Raw genomic sequence first — 20,881 nt, 5'->3', positions numbered from 1 at the left:
GCTACACTTGAAAGATTTGGGAATCAACCGAGAAACAAATCCATACATGTTGAGAGAAAGGACTGGGCCCCAACACTGCCAAACTAAATGGTTTTACCATGTCGATTCACTGGCACCCAACAGGCTTAACAATATCAAAACCATGGTTCAGAAAGCCTTAGGTGGTTTAACACAATACACCAATGCAGCTCCCTAATCAGCAAAACAATGGTTCATTTTCATGCAACCCCCACACCAAATTGACGTGATACAAGATCCACAATGGAGCAATGTATGTCTTGTATGGGTGGGTCATCCTAAGGTAATAAACAGTATGCTATTTAAGGTAGCAAACTAGATTCAGAAAATGTTAGAATGTTATATTTATCACTTGAACCTACACCACTGATAAAGATCCAGAGCACAGACGGGCCTACTCAATCGCTTGAGCTAAGTCTCTCAGCTCTCTCTGAGGGCGCAAACAGCCATTGTTCCACCTGTCACCTTGTCTGTCAGTCTGTCATTCAGTCCGTCCGTCCGTCCGTCTATATCCGCCTGTCCTTCCGTCTTTCAGTCGGTGGAATCACTAAAGGTCAGAGGCGTGCTGGCTGGGCCCCCCCAGACACAGCAGTCTCAGTCCTAATGATGAAAACCCCTCCGGCTCCTCTGGGAATAAAACCAAACTTCACTATCCTGAGAATCCTCTCAAGTCTATCTTCTATCCTCTAAAGTCTAGGCCTATCTATGCTGTTGTGTGTCCCAAATGGTACCCTAATCCATACGTAGTGTGCGAACTACAGTGAGCGCCAAAAGTATTGGGACAGCGACACATTTTTGCTGTTTTGGCTCTGTACTCCAGCACTTTGGAAACGACACAATGATGAGGAGGTTAAAGTGCAGACTGACAGCTTTAATTTGAGGGTATTTCATCCATAACGGGTGAACCGTTTAGAAATTACAGCACTTTTTGTACATAGTCCCGCCCCCATTTTAAGGCGGCCAAAAGTATTGGGACAAATTCACTTATAGTGTATTAAAGTAGTAAAAAAGTGTAGTGTTTGGTCCCATATTCCTAGCACGCAATGACTACAACACGCTTGTGACTCTACAAAATTTGTTGGATGCATTTGCTGTTTGTTTTGGTTGTGTTTCAGATTATTTTGTGCCCAATAGAAATGAATGGTAAATCAGTTGTGTCATTTGGAAGTCACTTTTATTGTCCCCTAAAACGGGCTGTAATTTCTAAACGGTTCACTTGATATGGATGGAAATACCCTCAAATTAAAGCTGACAGTCTGCACTTTAACGTTCGTATCGTTTCAAATCCAAAGTGCTGGAGTACAGAGCCGAAAAACAAACAAATTGTCACTGTCCCAATACTTTTGGAGCTCGCTGTATATAGGAAACAAGGTGCCATTTGAAACGCACCCAGACACTGAGACACGTCCCACAGCGCTCCCATCCACTCCCCTCGTCTTATCCCTTCAGCTAACGCTAACGGAAAGGAGTCACTTAAGAGGGTGTAAATAGGCACTGCCTTTCATCCCTTCACAGTCAGAGTTAGCCTATAGAGTTCTTAACAGGACTGTTTCATCACAGTGACTGTTCCTCCTTGCAAAACATTGTGGTTCTCACAGAATAGCTTTCAGAGGCAATGAAGCAGAGGATAGAGTAGAATAATGGTCTCCGTCCCTGACTGATATAAGCAGACCGTAATCCAGATTTGTCAGCATGCAAATGATCACAGTGCCCTTAGAGCCAGTAGGTAAAGTACCCTAGGCCTAGCTAATCTACAATCCAGAAGTGTTTTAGGCTAGCTGTAAATGGCGTATAAGTAGGGGAACACGAGGGATGATTGTAGGGATCAGAGCATTTCAACTGTGTGAAACAGCAGCACTTATCTTCCCCCGAAGTGTCTCAGAATGAGATGCATTCCTAACTCTCCGAGACACAGTAAGAGTCTCGCTGTCTTTGGAATGGACATTCTGCACAGCCCTGAAAAGTACAGTACTATCAATCAGATTCTCCAATAAAAACATAGAATCCCTGGCCTGACAACATGGTCTTCACACAGACGCTCACTCTAAAAGCTTTCAGAGCTGATTTAGGATAGTAGCTGTCAAAGTGGATACTGCTGGAGGAATTGTAGCAAATTCCTTACATACAACACAGCTACCATAGAGAGCTATATGTGCTAGACTCTCTGAATTCCTGAGCCCTGTGCAGCAGTCTGAATGACATAGTTAAAACATACGCGCGCACACACACTACACTACACACACACACAGGAGCGGAGCAGAGAGACTTCTCAGCAGCAGAGCAGGCAGATTCTTCAAACCCCGTCCTCGAACCACGCTGAATCCAAACGGGAACCTCACCACACACCTCTAGAGATCTCTGACTTCCACAGCATTCCAATTAGGAAATGAATGACTGGGGGGGGGGGGTCAAGGAGTTTCTGAGCAACGCTGCTATTGGCTCGTCTGTGGTATGACCCACAGAGCCGGCCCTTGAAAATGACATTCAACTCAATCACTCACCCTCCCCAGCAGAGTGCCTGCCAATGTTTTGCTTGTATTGTACAACCAATTAAATGTACTCTGCGTAATATAGCAATTAGTGGAAGACATGGAGCTGTTCAGTCTACATGTAACAATATGCAGCGGTATTATTGCTGACAATCTGTACGGTTAGGGTAAATCACATCCGGGCGTGATTGGGAGTGGCGCACAATTGGCCCAGGGTCGTCCGGGTTTGGCCGGTGTAGGCTGTCATTGTAAATAAGAATTTGTTCTTAACTTACTTGCCTAGTTTAAATAAAAGGCTAAATAGTTCTTTTATTTTTTTAATTCAAAAAATGAAATCTCACCTCTATCTAAAAAGGCAGAAGGCTGTGATCAAAATGTAAATAAATGAATGTAGCATAAACCAAAATAAAACAATAAAACAATACCCATCGACCTCCTCAGTGCGCGGGTTATGAAAGGTTAGGTTTGGGGCCTACTGTGGCAACATGTATGCAGGGAGACAGTAATACATGCACAGTGCTGCAGTCTTTGGGGTAGCAGGACTGTGAACTGTCGTCCTCTACAAAGACTCCTCTATGTTGGTCTGGAGAAAACACACACACACACACACACACACACACACACACACACACACACACACACAAAAACCCTTTGCTCCCCATAAACTACCGGAGCTGGGCGGCTGGAGGAGGACTGGGGCTGGCATAGGACGTCCTTTTCTGTCCCCCCGTCATCCAGAGAGGCAGCTCCTGATCATAAATTACACCTAGGGGAGGGGGGGGCAGGAGCCTAAATATTTGCATTGCACACTATCCCTTTCTTCCAGGCGAAGACCATGTACAGGCAGCACATATCTGCTAGCTAGTCGCTACGCTCCATGACAGCGATGTGGTGTGGGTGGTAAAATAGCATGCCATTCCGCGACATCTGTATTTTGTACTAAAAGCACTCTAGTATGCTAGATGGGGAAAGGCAACATAGGAGATTAAGAAAGGTTTATTTAAAGTACTTTGTTCATTTCCATGAATGACACAAATCCTAATATAACCACTAGACCTAAATCAGAACAATGGAATAACAGCTTGAATGCTAGTCCGTCCGGCAAGGCGGTGGAGTGGAGAGAGCGATTATCCAGGAGACCTGGCTTGAAAAAAAAGTATATTCGCGTTCATCCCAAATACTTTCTCTGCGCTTGACTGGTGCAATGCAACCGATACAATAGGCTAGCCACAAAAGTGCAAACCCTGCCCATTTGACACTCCTGGCACACTCCTACTACCCAAATGCTCAAAGTTGTTCAAAGTGAAGAAACAGGCCACTATGTCAATCCACTAGGTCTGTAATCAAGGTATGTAGGACACGTTGAGGAGGACAGTACCTGTCCTAGCTAGCTCCCAAGAAACCTGACAGCCCAGCACGCATTGTTAGATAAGGCCAAGGTTTGGGAACAAGACACATTTAAAAAGAAAAGAAAGAACAAGTAAGAAACAAAGTGTTAATGTAACTGCAAGGGGCTTCGTCTTTCTTCTTCTTTTTGAACTAAATCTGACCCAATTATTTCACTTTAGTCTCCAGGTTGCCATGGCTACGGCCTTCGCCTCTCGTGTTTTAGTCGTCTTGTGTTTTAGAAATAGAGAAATTCACCGCCCTAGCCAGCCAGGCATGAGGTGGAGGAGGAAGCTTATCTCAAACTCACCTCACCTCACCCCCCCCCCCTGGGATTTCTGCATGGTGTGTGTGTGTGTCTGTCTGCTCAGGGAACATCTATGCAAAGAGGTCAGAACAAAATGTTCCTTAACAAACAACAACTTGACTATTTCCATTACGCCATCAATATCAATTCATTTCGTTCAAACAATCGGAACACAGGATTCTACACTCTAACCACTTAGCAGAGGGCTAGCGGAGTCGTTGTTCTGGGGTGTTGCTAACTGAGAAACTGAGTGGAAGGCAGCCTCGGGCCTGTAGATGGAGCCAGTTTAGTGAGGCTCTGAACAGCAGGGGCGCCAGAGGGACACAGGAGAGGGCACGGGAGAAGGCACAGGTGGAGGTAAACAAGAAACTGCAGACACACTCCTGATAACCCTGATTCAGCCTCCGCTGCAGCTGCAGAGAGAGAGAGGTCGAGAGAGAGTGGCCCCCCCCCCAGAGACTGCACCATCCTGCTACCGCTTCTGTACACAGGGCTAAGGGGAGGGGGTGACAGAGACAGATCTCTCTCTGTGTGTGTGTGTGTGTGTGTGTGTGTGTGTGTGTGTGTGTGTGTGTGTGTGTGTGTGTGTGTGTGTGTGTGTGTGTGTGTTGGAGTCGGTCGATGCACTGTGGTTGCACCATGTGTCACCTTGCATGCTTCGCCAACGGAACTCAAGGTTGAGATGTCACGCACAACAGATGTGTGTGTGTGTGTAAGCAAATAGCCTGACGACAACGATAAAAACAATATGGATCAACATTTTGGCAACATTTGCCTTTGCTCCCTAAAAAGTACACTGACGCACTCTCCTCATCTCTCCCTCCTCTCTCTCTCTCTCTTCTTCCTAGTCCTCCCATCCTTCATCATTAGGCAGCAGATGGATGACCTGTCCCAAACCTCCCCTCTCCCCCCATGATGTGGAGGAACGAGGGGAGGAGGAGGTGATTTGGTCGGTGAGGACAGCAGCCATTGTCTCCTGTTAAATATGTAAAAAAAATAACTTCTGCTGTAAAGTAAACTGGGTCAGTAGAATTCCCAGGGAACCTGTGAGCTGCTACTGGAGAGGGAGTGGAGTGGGGAGGCATAGGTAGCCAGTCGTATCAATGCAGAACAGAACGCAGCTTATCTCAACCCGCCGCTGGCTCTTTTCTACCAACCTGAGGCTGGCTGGTTGTTCCTCTGTGCCCACACTCTCTCTCTCTCTCTCTCTCCCTGTCCCTTCTCCCCCAACCCCGACTGGCTCTTTTCTGCAGGCCTGACGATCAAAGCAGACTGGTCCCTTCTTACCACAACCCGCCCACGCCCCCGCCATCCTGAATGGGATCATTACCAAGCCAGTCAGACAGACAAACATTGACTGTGCTGTTCTATTCAATCACATAATGTGTGTCTTCTCTCCACTGGATCAAGCCATGAAACACTGACTGTCCTAGACCTACATTGTGACTGTAATGGTCACTTTGTTAAACAAATAAATCTTTCTAAAAACAAATGCATTTCGGCGTATCCATCTCTTTTCCTGAGAAGCAACTTTGATTAATTCATTGACCATCTGGATTAACCTGCTCAGGTCAGGTTGAGTTGTTATGCTAGTCTTAAATAGGCAGCAGGGCTCAGGAGGTCAGAAATAGCAGGAGCTGACTGCAGCATAACCTGACCATGTGGTCATACAGAAACTCAACCCAGAGAGGGAGAGAGTTCTCTTGGATTAGGGTTAGAGTCAGAGAGCGCTAGAAAACGGGGGGGAGAGATGGAAGAAGACAGAGCGATAGAGAGAGAGAGAGAGGGAGAGAGAGCGAGACGGAGATAGAGAGAGAGAGGGGTAGAGGAAGAGAGAGGGGTAGACTCCAGGTTCCAAGACAACAACAACAGGTGACTCCAGGTTTTTCTGTAAAGAGATTAACAGAGACTAGCACTAAACAAGCTGAGGATTATGTAATTTAGCCCATAGGAATATCCCGAGTGGCGCAGCGGTCTAAGGCACTGCATTGCAGTGCTAGAGGCATCACTACAGGCCCTGGTTCGATCCTGGGCTGTATCACAACCGGCCGTGATCTGGAGTCCCATAGGGGCGGCGCACAGCCCACGCTGAAATGGAGATTACAGAACAACAACACTGCCCTAACCAGGCAGCGCTATTCATGGAACCAGCCTGGTGAAGACCTAAGGGTCAAAACTTTGTCAATTAAGCACAAGAGCATAGATTTGTTTTTGCAGCCAGTCTCCCACCTGGAATGGAAGGTTGGTCATGTTTTTGTTCTGAAATGACCCTACATTGGGTTAACATGCAAGACTGAGTTTTCATTAAGGACAAGTTCTATTTTAGATACTAGAGTCCATAATACTTAGGATAAACAATAAATACAATTACATGAGGAACTGGGGAAATATAAATGTTGCAGTTCCTATTGGAAACAGCTAGAGTTGAGTACACGTGGGAGAGAAATTCTCAAACGTTTTGAGAAAGACAAGACAGTGGATGAGTGTTGCACGGTATACTGAAACGTCGGTACTTTTTAGACTAATTATTTTTATTTAACTTGGCAAGTCAATTAAGAATACATTGTTATTTACAATGACGGCCTACTTTACAACAAAAAAACGGTTCGGTACTAGAATTTTTGTTACGTTCGGTACTTCTGTCAAATGTGTCTCACGTGATTGAGATGATCAAGTCTGTATCAGCGCTGCCCCTTTATAGCGTTAAGAGCAAAGTGCTCCACTTACTTATTTATTGCCAGAGCTGTCTGAGCTGCATTAGCTCTCCAGTCCCCACTCACGCTGCAAAGAAGTTAACGAACTTGAATAATGCGTCACGGCATGTAGAAATGTTGAAACTGTTCATTACGGTTTTCAAAAGCAATGTCCATACAGGTTAGAACCCTTAATTCAAGACGGTACCGATAGCTTTCCGCTTTAATTGTGGGCTAACTTTCCATGCTAGTTTACAGCTGAATTCACTACCCTAGTACGCAAAATAAACTGATTGCCACCAAAAACTTGAATAATTCACATCGTCTCCCTCGCCAACCAAAAACTTCACTTCTTCGTCTTCCTTTTACCTCTCGTCTGGTTTCCACTAGATTCCATAGCCACAAAGTCAGATTCCACAGCCACGTTCTGCTCATGGATGACATCATTCATTTCTTAAAAGAGACAGTGCGCACTTTTAGAAAAGAGATTGCTTCTTCTTCTGACAACACGACAGCGGGGTGAAATTGTCTCCTACGCCATAACATCCCTATTTTCTAGGACTACAATACTCTGGAGACGGAGCGCTATGATACGCCAACGGTGCGACGGGAGACAGAGAAACAAGCGTTGCCAATTCAACTCTGAGTGAGTGTAATAGGACAGGTGAAGCCAGGGCCAAGGGAACAAACGCAGATATAACAAAACATGAATGCATTAGACACACCAAGCTGGTGGTACACACAGCTCCCTGTGTGTGTGTGTGTGTGTGTGTGTGTGTGTGTGTGTGTGTGTGTGTGTGTGTGTGTGGGTGGGTTAAACATATCATGTGTGTGCATCTGAAGCAACACACGCACACCCATACACACACCTTGACAAAACACACAAGCACACACGCCTTGAAAAAGCACACAGACACCTGGCTGCATATTCTCCTCTGTCCTCTGGCATCTTAGCTCACCTTGGCCCAGAAACATCACTAGAGCCAGCACTCACCGTATGTACCTCCCCGGACCCCCTGTCATGACATGAGCCTAATGTACACCCTACACAATACCCAGCGCAAGAACTACAATTAGCTACCAAAAAATGGCGATTCTGCGTTGCGTACGTAAGTTAGGCCTATAAATGAGTCTGTACTCGCTCCAGGGGAAAAGAAGGAGAAACAGAGGAGGGAGGGAGCCGATTCTGGTTAGCTGGTTGGCTAAAATCCTGAGGATTTCAGGGAAGTGAGAAATGAGGGATGGATACGCAGCTGGAAGTTTCACAGAGCCTTGGATATTTTCCAATTACACACCAGCCTTAAGGGCTTATAGGGCTGGCTGCTGTGCTGTGAGGAATGACCTTCCTGGAAATAATGGTCCTGTGTGTGTGTGTGTGTGTGTGTGTGTGTGTGTGTGTGTGTGTGTGTGTGTGTGTGTGTGTGTGTGTGTGTGTGTGTGTGTGTGTGTGTGTGTGTGTGTGTGTGTGTGTGTGTGTGTGTGTGTGTGTGTGTACATGGCAGGAAGTATTACTTTTTCATTATCAGAATCAATATCAAAACATGTAGTATAGTGACACCGGGCCAAATAGCCCAAAACATGAGGTAACACAAGTCATTAATCAGATCAAAATGCTCCGACACACGTGACCATGTTTACCCTGTTTACCCGATTGGCAGGATTCCGCGGAGGAAAGAACATAATACTACGTACACAGCTGTCAACTGGCTGACAGCGGTGGTGGAGATGCGGCAGCCAACACCATAGAGACCCCTCCATATGTCTGTCGGTCCGTAACTTCCACACTTTCCTAATTGTCTGACTGATGTGTGCATACACCACACACCACACACACATACTACAGTTTACAGCACCGGCAAAAGAGCCTGCTCAATTTAAACGTGGTATTCAAATAGTTTTGTTGGTCACTTACAATTACATTTGGAATCAGGTTGCTTGGCTGTGGGGAAACTGAACAGAATATATACAAACATATATACAGTACCAGTCAAAAGTTTGGACACACCTACCCATCCAAGGGTGTTTCTTTATTTTGACTATTTTCTGCATTGTAGAATAATAGCGAAGACATGAAAACTATGAAATAACACATATGGAATCATGTAGTAACCAAAAAAGTTTTAAACAAATCAAAATATATTTTCTATTTGAGATTCTTCAAAGTAGCCACCCTTTGCCTTGGTTAAAGCTGTGCACACTTTCAAACAGTCTTGAAGGAGTTCCCACATCTTTTCCTTCACTCTGCGGTCCAACTCATCCCAAACGATCTCAATTGGGTTGAGGTCAGGTGATTGCGGAGGCCAGGTCACCTGATGCAGCACTCCGCCTGGAGGTGTGTGTTGGGTCATTGTCCTGTTGAAAAACAAATGATAGTCCCACTAAGCACAAACCAGATGGGATGGCGTATCACTGAAGAATGCTGCGGTAGCCATGCTGGTTAAATGTGCCTTGAATTCGAAATAATTCACTGACAGTGTCATCAGCAAAGCACCCCCACACCATCACACCTCCTCCTCCATGCTTCACGGTGGGAACCACACATGCGATCATCTGTCCATTGCTTGTGTTTCTTGGCCCAAGCAAGTCTCTTCTTATTATTGGTGTCCTTTAGTAGTGGTTTCTTTGCAGCAATTCGACCATGAAGGCTTGATTCACGCAGTCTCCTCTGAACAGTTGATGTTGAGATGTGTCTGTTACTTGAACTCTTTGAAGCATTTATTTGGGCTGCAATCTGAGGTACAGTTAATGCTAATGAACTTACCCTCTGCAGCAGAGGTAACTCTGGGTTTTCCTCTCCTGTGGCGGTCCTCATGAGAGACAGTTTCATCATAGCGCTTGATGTTTTTTGCGACTGCACTTGAAGAAACGTTTAAAGTTCTTGAAAGTTTCCGGATTGACTGACCTTCATGTCTTAAAGTAATCATAGACTGTAATTTCTCTTTGCTTATTTGAGCTGTTCTTGACATAATATGGACTCGGTCTTTTACCAAATAGGGCTATCTTCTGTATACCACCCCTACCTTGTCACAACACAAATAATTGGCTTAAACACATTAAAAAGGAAAGAAATTCAACAAATTAACTTTTAACAAGGCACACCTGTTAATTGAAATGCATTCCAGGTGACTACCTCATGAAGCTGGTTGAGAGAATGCCAAGAGTGTGCAAAGCTGTAATCAAGGCAAAGGGTGGCTACTTTGAAGAATCTCAAATATAAAATTTGTTTAACACTTTTTTGGTTACTACATGATTCCATATGTGCTATTTCATAGTGTTGATGTCTTCACTATTATTCCACAATGTAGAAAACAGTAATAAATAAAGAAAAAAAATGAGTAGGTGTGTCCAAACCTTTGACTGGTACTGTATATTGCAATGCAACATAACAGAAGGAAGCATCCACCTCACATGTCAAAAGATCCAATCCCTCTGACAAGCCAAGGGGCAGCAAATTCAAAGATTGTCTGTTTATACAGTAGACACAAATAAAGAAAATACATTCTTTCACAAGGAGACAAAGAGAAATAATGAAATAATGCCTGGACAAGACAAAATGTTAAGTAGGCAGAGAGCAGAGCAGCGGTCGGTCGCTTGGTGCTCGTCTTCTCGGGTTGACAGTGAGGGATGCTGCCTGTCAGTCACGTGTGTACTGGAGTGAAACTGACAGATAGGCTATGTGGCTCTGTCTGGGATCTCTGGAGAAATATGGCCGATCGGCCAGCTGCTGTTGAGCCCAGAGTTGTCACTGCAGCTTTCTGACTAGACTAGACTAGACTGGAACCTAGTTCTGACAGGGGCGAAATGGCCGTAATAGGGGGTGGGGATGGCAGAATTAAAAGCTTGGCAAGTACACGTGTTCATACCTGGCTCTCTGGGATGAGAATATCCCTGTGGGGACTGAGTGAGGATGACTGCCTTACTTCTCTAGACTTCTCCCACTTGTTTTCTCCAGTGCTGTGATTCACTGGGTTCCCAGGTTCCTGTGAATTCCCCCTGACCCAGCTCACAGCTCCATCTGTTACTCTTGAATCTATTTGAAACAAAATGTGAAACACAGCTCAGTACGGATGGTGAAACTGGAAATATAGAAATTACAACCATCACATCCATATTCCTCACACCTTTCATTCCTCTTCATCCCCTCTTACAGTATGAGCGCTAGGTGCTATCCGAGACTTTACACCCCCAGTTTCTCCTTTCTTCCTGTGTCCTTCCGCTAGCTACACAGTGAGTGCGTGTGTCCTTTAGTCTAGGGCAGAAATGGGGCCACGGTCACCCATCACCTCTCGCCACAGAGAAGAACATGGCTCAAACCAGCCGGTCTTTATCAATATTCACAACGCTATCTTACCTAACCTGCAGAGTACAGGCCTACACAAACTTGCACACACTCCTAGTCCTGACTCGCCTTTCATTCAGCTCTAATAATTCAACCACCGAGCGAGCTGCAATCAGAGAATCATGCTCTAATTGGTTAATTCTCTCAGGGGGGCAACTGATGTTTAGGCTAATATCCAGTAAAACAGTGTGTGTGTGTGTGTGTGTGTGTGTGTGTGTGTGTGTGTGTGTGTGTGTGTGTGTGTGTGTGTGTGTGTGTGTGTGTGTGTGTGTGTGTGTGTGTGTGTGTGTGTGTGTGTGTGTGTGTTTCAAGCTTACCGTATGCTTACCAGTCGAAACAGTTTGTGCATATATTAGGACAAAAAAAAAATTACTTGAGAAATACTGCACCAAACATTCTAGTTACATGTAAAATTGCACGACTAAGACCTCCTGGAAAAAAGGTTAAAATTAATTACAGATTTCTTGATTTATATTAGATTAATTCGGACTATTTTGAGGAAATGTTATGTTGTTGCTACGGTGGCTCAACAGGGACAAACAACAGTAATATTGCAGTTTTTTTCCTCGTTTTTCAAGCGAAGGTCTTTAGGGAGTATGTGAGCACAGACGTTCCCCTTCGCCTCGCCGAGCGGATGCCTTTAGGGGGGCCACTGAGGTGCAGAGCTATAACATAAGAGAGTGGAAGAGCAAGGGAGAGAGAGATAGAGAGGGGGAGAGAAAGAAAGAAAGAAAGAAAGAAAGAAAGAAAGAAAGAAAGAAAGAAAGAAAGAAAGAAAGAAAGAAAGAAAGAAAGAAAGAAAGAAAGAAAGAAAGAAAGAAAGAAAGAAAGAAAGAAAGAAAGGAAGAAAGAAAGATAGAAAGAAAGAAAGAGAAAGTGAGCGAGATAGAGAGGTAGAGAGAGAGAGAGAGAGAGAGAGAAAGAGCGACCGACCGAGAACAAGACAGAGAGATAGAGAGGAGAGGAATGGCCACTATGAGCTGACAGTGAGTGCAGTACCACACCATCAATAGTAGAAGGAGGAAGTGGTGCTGAGAGATGACACCAGCCAGTGATCCATGGAGGACCAGATGGGTTTCTCATGTCATTGTCACACTATTTCAATGATGGAAGCCGAGGCCCAGGCTCAGCCTGCGTCCCAAATGGCACCCTATTACCTATATAGTGCACTAACGTATGACTAAGGCCCATAGTGCTCTGTTGTGCACTGTAAGGAAAAGGGTGCCATTTAAAGGGGGCCATTTACGACACAGCCTCAGGCTCCACAGTTTGAAAATGCACCCACTGACAGCTGCAACGAGACGCAAGTAGGCCTGATGCTTGAAAATCCATTATCACATGAAACTTAATATTCAGACCCACTTAAAAAGCAACTACTTTGGCTACCTCCCAGATTGGACTACTGTACAAGAAAATTAGATTGTTTTTTAGATAGGCACAGGCCTACTAACATTGCCACTCGGTGACTTTGCTCAAACACGCCATTCTTTAATTCAAGGATTAAGGATTTTAATTGCTCATGTTAAGCAAAGGTATATAGGAAATTGTTTGCTTTTTTTCCTCACCTCCTGTGTGTGTGTGTGTGTGTGTGTGTGTGTGTGTGTGTGTGTGTGTGTGTGTGTGTGTGTGTGTGTGTGTGTGTGTGTGTGTGTGTGTGTGTGTGTGTGTGCGGTGACCTTCCATGGTCCTTCTCCCCTCTCCCTGGTGCAGGATGCCTTAAATGGCCATTCCTATCCATGCCTGACTCTGCCTGGTTAAGATCTGATTTCTGATTGCCGTAGCACATCTCTGCACCTGTGTCCCAAATGGCACCCTATCCCCTATTAAGTGCACTCCTTTTGACCGGGGCCTATCTGTTTCCGCTGCCTGCTTGCTTCACTCCCCCTGCTCATCGCTCCGCTAGCTGCTCACACTCTTGCTTATATGGCGGCACAGAACAGAAGCCTTGTTTCCACTGGCCTCACACAAACACGCACACACACGCACACACACACACACACACACACACACACACACACACACACACACACACACACACACACACACACACACACACACACACACACACACACACACACACACACACACACACACACACACACATACAAACGCACTCTGTATGTAAACGTGTGTTAGTGCTGCCGTGACAGGTGAAGGCTATCCAGCTGTGGTCTGCTACCACATCCCTACCTACTGCTCAATGTAAAGTGTGACTTAAAAATCTTTCATCTATTTACGCAAGCCTCGGGCAGACTTTAGCACTGAACAGCACATTTGAATCTTGCTCTAAATCCAGTGGGCTGGACCACAGGAGGTTTAGTAAAATACCCTGTAATTGGCCCGGACTTTACAACCGTCAACCAGCCAATAAAAAAATACATATGAAATGTGCAGGAAGCCGAATTCCCTCCGGCGCTGTGAGGGAGATTTTTCAGTGGCCAGCAGGGAAGATACACACACACACACACACACAAACACACACACACTACCTCAGGGAGGATACTGGCCCTGACCCTCGGCTCTAAAAAGAGCTCTTCAGAATATTCCTCCTCTTAGCAATAAAAAGGGCCAGCCTGCTGAGTCTGACTCAGTGATGCTAGCTCTCTTAACCTCACACACACACCTATTATACACCTTTCACTCTTCTTTCATTGTAGCCAGCCTGCTGAGTCTGACTCAGTGATGCTAGCTCTCTTAACCTCACACACACACCTATTATACACCTTTCACTCTTCTTTCATTGTAGCCAGCCTGCTGAGTCTGACTCAGTGATGCTAGTTCTCTTAACCTCACACACACACCTATTATACACCTTTCACTCTTCTTTCATTGTAGCCAGCCTGCTGAGTCTGACTCAGTGATGCTAGCTCTCTTAACCTCACACACACACCTATTATACACCTTTCACTCTTCTTTCATTGTAGCCAGCCTGCTGAGTCTGACTCAGTGATGCTAGCTCTCTTAACCTCACACACACACCTATTATACACCTTTCACTCTTCTTTCATTGTAGCCAGCCTGCTGAGTCTGACTCAGTGATGCTAGCTCTCTTAACCTCACACACACACCTATTATACACCTTTCACTCTTCTTTCATTGTAGCCAGCCTGCTGAGTCTGACTCAGTGATGCTATCTCTCTTAACCTCACACACACACCTATTATACACCTTTCACTCTTCTTTCATTGTAGCCAGCCTGCTGAGTCTGACTCAGTGATGCTATCTCTCTTAACCTCACACACACACCTATTATACACCTTTCACTCTTCTTTCATTGCGACTGCATGCATCCGCAACAGAAGGGGGGGAAAAATTGTCGCGCAAAAAATAAACACAACAAGACAATGTCTGATCTTCCTGACTGGCCAGAGAACAAAGGTGGCGATAGTTTTCAGTTTCAGTCAGTTTCTGCTGCTCAACCTCAGGAGGGAAAGTGGAAACCCAAGCTGCCATGACAGAGAAAAATCTAATTCACTCACGGCGTTCACATTTCCTATCACCTCTGCATGGAATCCAGGAATAGCTCCGATATGCAGGAAGGAAAGGAAGAAAGGGAGAGGGAGAGAAAGAAAAAAAGAGAGACAGAGAGAAAGAGAGATGGAGCGAGAGAGGCCCACATACGCCTCAGTCACATTGAGAAGAAATGTATCATTTTTCAGCTCATTAATCCATGAGGCTAACCCTCTTTACACACACCAACATACAGAAAACATACGTAGCCTACACCTATGCTATACAAAAACAAGTCTCATTTCCAAATTCGAAAAACTGCTTTTAAAATATGCGATAAATTGTAAAATACAAGACGTTAACAGGGTTACATTTTTTGAATGTTGTTTTGAATGTTGTTTTGACTGTATGTGCTTGTGTGCATGTGTGCGTGTGTGTGTACCGTGTGTGTACCGTTTGTGTGTACCGTGTATACATGTGCGCATGTGTGCGTATGTGTGTGTGTACGTGTGTACGTGTGTGCATGTATATGTATGTGTATATACAGTACCAGTCAAAAGTTTGGACACACCTACTCATTCAAGGGTTTTTCTTTATTTTTACTATTTTCTGCATTATAGAATCATAGTGAAGACATCAAAATTATGAAATAACGCAAATGGAATCATGTAAGAACCAAAAAAGTTTTAAACAAATCAAAATATATTTTAGATTTGAGATTCTTCAAAGTAGCCACCCTTTGCCTTGATGTCAGACTTGCATTCTCTCAACCAGCATCATGAGGTAGTCACCTTGAATGCTTTTCAAATAGTCTTGATTGAGTTCCTACATACGGTGCCTTCGGAAAGTATTCAGACCCCTTGACTTTTTACACATTTTGTTACATTACAGCCCTATTCTAAAATTGATTAAATAAAAACATTTCTCAGCAATCTATGTACAATATCCTATAACAACAAAGTGAAAACGGTTTTTTTCCCCCCGCAAATTAATAAAAAACTAAAACAGAAATACCTTATTTATATAAGTACTCAGACCGTTTGCTATGACAATCAAAATTGAGCTCAGGTGCATCCTGTTTCCATTGATCATCCTTGAGATGTTTCTACAACTTGATTGGAGTCCACCTGAGGTAAATACAATTGATTGGACATGATTTGAAAAGGCACACACCTGTCTATATACGGTCCCACAGTCGACAGTGCACGAGGTCGAAGGAATTGTCCGTAGAGCTCCAAGACAGGATTGTGTTGAGGCACAGATCTGGGGAAGGGTACTAAAAAATGTCTGCAGCATTGAAGTCCCCAAGAGCACAGCGGCCTCCATCATTCTTAAATGGAAGAAGTTTGGTACCACCAAGACTCTTCCTAGAGCTGGCCGCCCGCCCAAACTGAGCAATCGGGGGAGAAGGGCCTTGGTCAGGGAGGTGAACAAGAACCCGATGGTCACTCTGACAGAGCTCTAGAGTTCCTCTGTGGAGATGGAGTAAACTTCCGGAAGGACAACCATCTCTGCAGCCTCGAAGGCCAGCATCACAGAGTCGCCTCTTCACTATTTAATGAAGCTGCCAGTTGAGGACGTGTGAGGCGTCTGTTTCTCAAACTAGACACTCTAATGTACTTGTCCTCTTGCTCAGTTGTGCACCGGGGCCTCCCACTCCTCTTTCCTTTCTGGTTAGAGCCAGTTTGCGCTATTCTGTTAATGGAGTAGTACACAGCGTTGTATGAGATCTTCAGTTTCTTGGCAATTTCTTGCATGGAATAGCCTTCATTTCTCAGAACAAGAATAGACTGATGAGTTTCAGAAGAAAGTGCTTTATTTCTAGCCATTTTGAGCCTGTAATTTAACCCACAAATGCTGATGTTCCAGATACTCAACTAGTCGAAAGAAGGCCAGTATTATTGCCTCTTTAATCAGAAAAACAGTTCTCTGCTGTGCTAACATAATTGCAAAACAGTATTCTAATGATCAATTAGCCTTTTAAAAGAATAAACTTGGATTAGCGAACACAACGTGCCATTGGAACACAGGAGTGATGGTTGCTGATAATGGGCCTCTGTACGCCTATGTAGATATTATGTTAAAAATCAGCCGTTCCCAGCTACAATAGTCATTTACAACATCAACAAAGTCTACACTGTATTTCTGATCAATTTGATGTTATTTTTAATGGACAATTTTTTTGTTGCTTTTCTTTCAAAAACAAGGATATTTCTAAGTGACCCCAAACTTTTGAACGGTAGTGTACGTGGGTGTGTATGTCTGCGTGGGTCAGTGAGCTAGAGCGTGTGTCTGTGCCCAACAAATCACCTTAATCCCAACATCTATTTCAGGGTCAAGGTCAATTCCATTATGGCAATACCAAGAGTTATCCAATCACCTGCTTGTATCCACAGCAATGAAAACCAAAACAGTAAGCACATGGTGCTGTATAGGACATAAGACCTTTAGGCCTTTGTCTTTTTGAGCTGGGTAACTGCTGTCCGTTTATCGAGGACCACAGTTACAGTATGTGGTTAACAGTAAACAGTTACACACAGGACATTCTAAATTCTAACTTTTCAGTGGAAACACATGTCTCTCACCACAGCTTCCTCTTCTTTACAAAACAGAAAGAGCACACAAACGTGATTGCATTCAAGATACGTGTGATTTATTACTGTGTTTAGTTAAAGTATTGTTCACTTCCTAAACATAACATTCACCAAATGACAACCACCAGACCAGACAACATCTTTGGTCAATATATGAACTAAGCGTCATACACATCTCCCAACGGGCACTCAACAGTACAAAGCAAAAGACCACATTTAGTGGACGTAAAGGTGACAGAGGGTCCTTCTAAAGCGACAAAGCTCCACACTCTCACCCTTGACCCTCTCACCCTCTCTCGCTGTATTCAAACAGATACAATGGACTCCAGCACCAAACTTGCTCATTTGTAAGAAAAGAAGGTAGGTTGGGGAAAATATAGGCCTACGTAAACATATTTCCCACAATTTACATGTCTCATACCTTTACAGAATAAAATGTATCTGATTAAATAAACAAATACACTTTTGGAGCCACACGATTATGCCCACAAGCTGTTTGCTATTTCTGCCAATGTGCAGAGATCAATTTCCAAGCCAGATGCTGAGCATTACGCTAAGCACACAAACAGAAACACACACAGATATGAGGAAGAGACGAGAGGACAAAAAAAAACTAGGAAATAAATCCGCATGTGTTTGTGCTTTGTTCCCAGACACTCATGTTGGAGAGTTTCACGAGGAAATGCAATGCCAAAATGCAATGGAACTGTAAAACCATTCAAATAAAGCAACATAGTATTTTGGTTTGTTTACTTTACACCTCGATTTGTTTACTTCACTTGGGTATTGTTTCCAGACACTTTAGAAAAAGCGCAGAGGATTGTCTACAACCCCAAAACGTACATTTAAAAACAAAAAAAATCAAAAGCCATTTTCGAATAGTACGACACATCAGACGCACATCGTGCCGATGTATTTCTATGCATTACTACTTTCGATAAACATTCATGTACAACTGCTAGTACGAAGCAAAACGCTGAATTGTTGAAACGATTCAGCAAACACGCCTCGCAATATTCACTGCGGATGTAGCTAAAGACACCTGTTCCTGTAAGCGATGAACAACACATACGACGTTATGACACTGTCTATTGCTGTAACAATTACACACACACACACATATATATATATATTCCTAGGCTATATATATTATAGCCTAGGAATAGTCAATCGTTTCAAAAAGTGACAAATCGATTAGACAGTCCTATGGAAATCTCCAAAACAGCAAAGAAACGTTTGTGTGTTGGAAATGCCTAACCACATGTATAATCTATTTGCATACACATCAAACAGACATAACCCCACCATACACGCCACTATGGGTTTCTTCACTGTACCCAAACCAAGAGATGTATTGCGTCGCTCATTTAAGTACAGAGCCATGTCATCTGCCACCAGAGATTACTCAGTCAAAAAAAGCAAGTTTAGCTTTTAAAAAAAAAAAAAGATTTTGTTTATCACAGCGCCTCTTTCTAAAGATCTCATTTAACTGTAGGCTGCTGTATATAACAATGTGAACATGTATATATACATGATGTGTAAACAGTAGTTTTGTTGTCTCTTGTCTTTTCAATATATAACTTGTATTATTTTGTATTTTTCTGTGATGTAATATCTGATGTTGTTCTTGTCTATAACTGTTCTGTACAATGTCATGTATTTATTTGTACGTTTCATGTGGACCCCGGGAAGAGTAGCTGCTACATGTGCAGTAGCTAATGGGGATCCTAAAAAACGATAGAGCAACCGGCGGTGAAAACATTTGGCTAGCTTCCCTCGTTAGCCATAAAGTTCTTAGCTGTTTACTCTTACTATTAGAGTCAATCAAATTGGCAAACATGTACCAATCTATAAAAAAATAAAAAGTATAATCTCTTTAGTTGAACGGTACAATTAGTTACACCGTTGTTACAATGTTAGCTACAACAGATACACCGGCACGGGTCCCTGGCCATGCGTGGCACTACCGATAATTCCAGCTCGCTGCTTGCCCGCCAGCATTTGTTTCTTATCCGCGAACTATGTGTGTAGTCCGTGGCAGCACGCAACAACACACACAAAAAGCGTTCGATATAATAAAAAATATATGCTGATTACTTACGGTTGAAGTGTGACTGTAGTGGGAAAAGATATCCAAACATACGTTGATACCAAGGCACAGTTTTACAGCTCTTTGACTCTCGTTGACAGGACCAAATCCAAGTAGGGACGTTCAGCCAAAGCGCTCTCAAGCTCGACACCAGCGCCAGCTGCCTGCTGCTTTCTCCTTCGCAGGAGATTCAAAGATGAATGGTGACTGCGCAGGCGTGTACAGGATAAAATCATTATGAGCGCTGAACAAGCGCCGGCATTTGGGTGTTTTACTGTCAGGAGGACGGCTAGACAACCGCATGCACGGAGATCAAAACATCAACATGAAATATAGAACAGCCGTATAAACCACTACAAATAGCATCTGGCTATATAGCCTTTGCGTGTGCTTGTTTACTTTGTGGTAAGAGCTGCACTGTTTGCATTAGCCTACAGGCTATTGATTAAAACACCAACTTATTACGGAGACTTCATATACTGCCCTGTGGCATTTTTTTAGGGAAATGTATTTTCTGTAAGAAATGTATCTTATTCTTTCCAGGCCATTTGTGTCTTTTCTCTCCATCCAAATGGAGCATTCCTTTCTTTCAGCCTACCGTCTAATAAATAATTCAAGTATAGCAGCCTGCCTAGCTGCACCAATAAATAGGCTATTCTCACAATAGCAGGAGGAGTCAAACGATAGGATAGTATATAACAGCAAAGTTCAATCAGCATACTTTCATTCAAATGGCTCGGAGAGGGCTCAGAGATGGGATTATGAGGATGGGTAAACTATCAATAGCTTTTGATGCTTGACTGAGGATCACAGCAAGTCCCACTGTACGGTTACCTAACCTAATAGCCTATGCTGCCTGCGCTACTAGCGATGTCCTGTCTTTGGATGAGAATTCACTATGCCCGTTAGTAGCCTAACAAAAATCACAGCGACAGCAACAAACTGACAAATGATAGCACCATTTCGACAGCATGATCCACACAAAGGCAGCATAAAAGTGTTATTATAAATCAATTACCGTAATTGCCCGCTTAATTGTCCCCGATACGGTTACTTCCAGTCAAATGTGCGATTCCCTGGTTCTCGAGCGTCCTGTTCACTTCTTATAATTTAGAAAACGGCTTTGTTGACGTGCTAATGTGCGCTTTTCTTAATTGGAGGACTGGTGAAACTGCATTGCCCCCTCCGATTACCAGCTCACCCTATACTGTAGGAGCCGAACTGCTATACAGTGCAAATCATGAGAAGGCAACCTGACTAGTATATTACTGCTACGCTATGACGGAGAAGCCTGCAATGAGGTCAGGACAAAAGGGATGCTATAGTAGGCTAAGCTTGAATATATAAATAAGGAAACCTACTATGCTCCCACAGCAGCACTACATTTTGAGAAGTTGTTATTACATGTTATTAATCAGCGGAATGTTATATTTAATCTGTTAGCCTATACAACCAAACATTTCTCCCCCACACTTAAATACACACAAATAAACACATGCATGCACACACAAACACA

General features: G+C 43.8%; 1 protein-coding gene across 7 annotated transcripts in view; it reads right to left on the bottom strand.

Moving 5' to 3' along the window:
- Nucleotides 1–20,643, bottom strand: part of LOC106561621 (spermatid perinuclear RNA-binding protein) — a 123,390-nt gene extending 102,747 nt beyond the window's left edge. For 2 of the 7 annotated variants that reach the window (XM_045688338.1, XM_014125786.2), the window contains exons 1-2: nt 19,378–19,566; nt 10,757–10,923 (exon numbers count right to left, since the gene is read on the bottom strand). The gene's annotated coding sequence lies outside the window, so the exon portion shown is untranslated. Of the gene's footprint in view, nt 1–10,756; nt 10,924–19,377; nt 19,573–20,383 lie in introns of those variants that run through there. The other 5 variants (XM_045688340.1, XM_014125795.2, XM_014125805.2 and 2 more) reach the window with 4 other exon arrangements.
- Between the last annotated feature and the right edge of the window lie 238 nt (nt 20,644–20,881).

This window comes from Salmo salar, chromosome ssa01 (assembly GCF_905237065.1).
Source record: "Salmo salar chromosome ssa01, Ssal_v3.1, whole genome shotgun sequence".
In the NCBI taxonomy this organism is placed as follows: Eukaryota; Metazoa; Chordata; class Actinopteri; order Salmoniformes; family Salmonidae; genus Salmo; species Salmo salar.
This window is presented reverse-complemented; position numbering and strand designations above follow the sequence as displayed.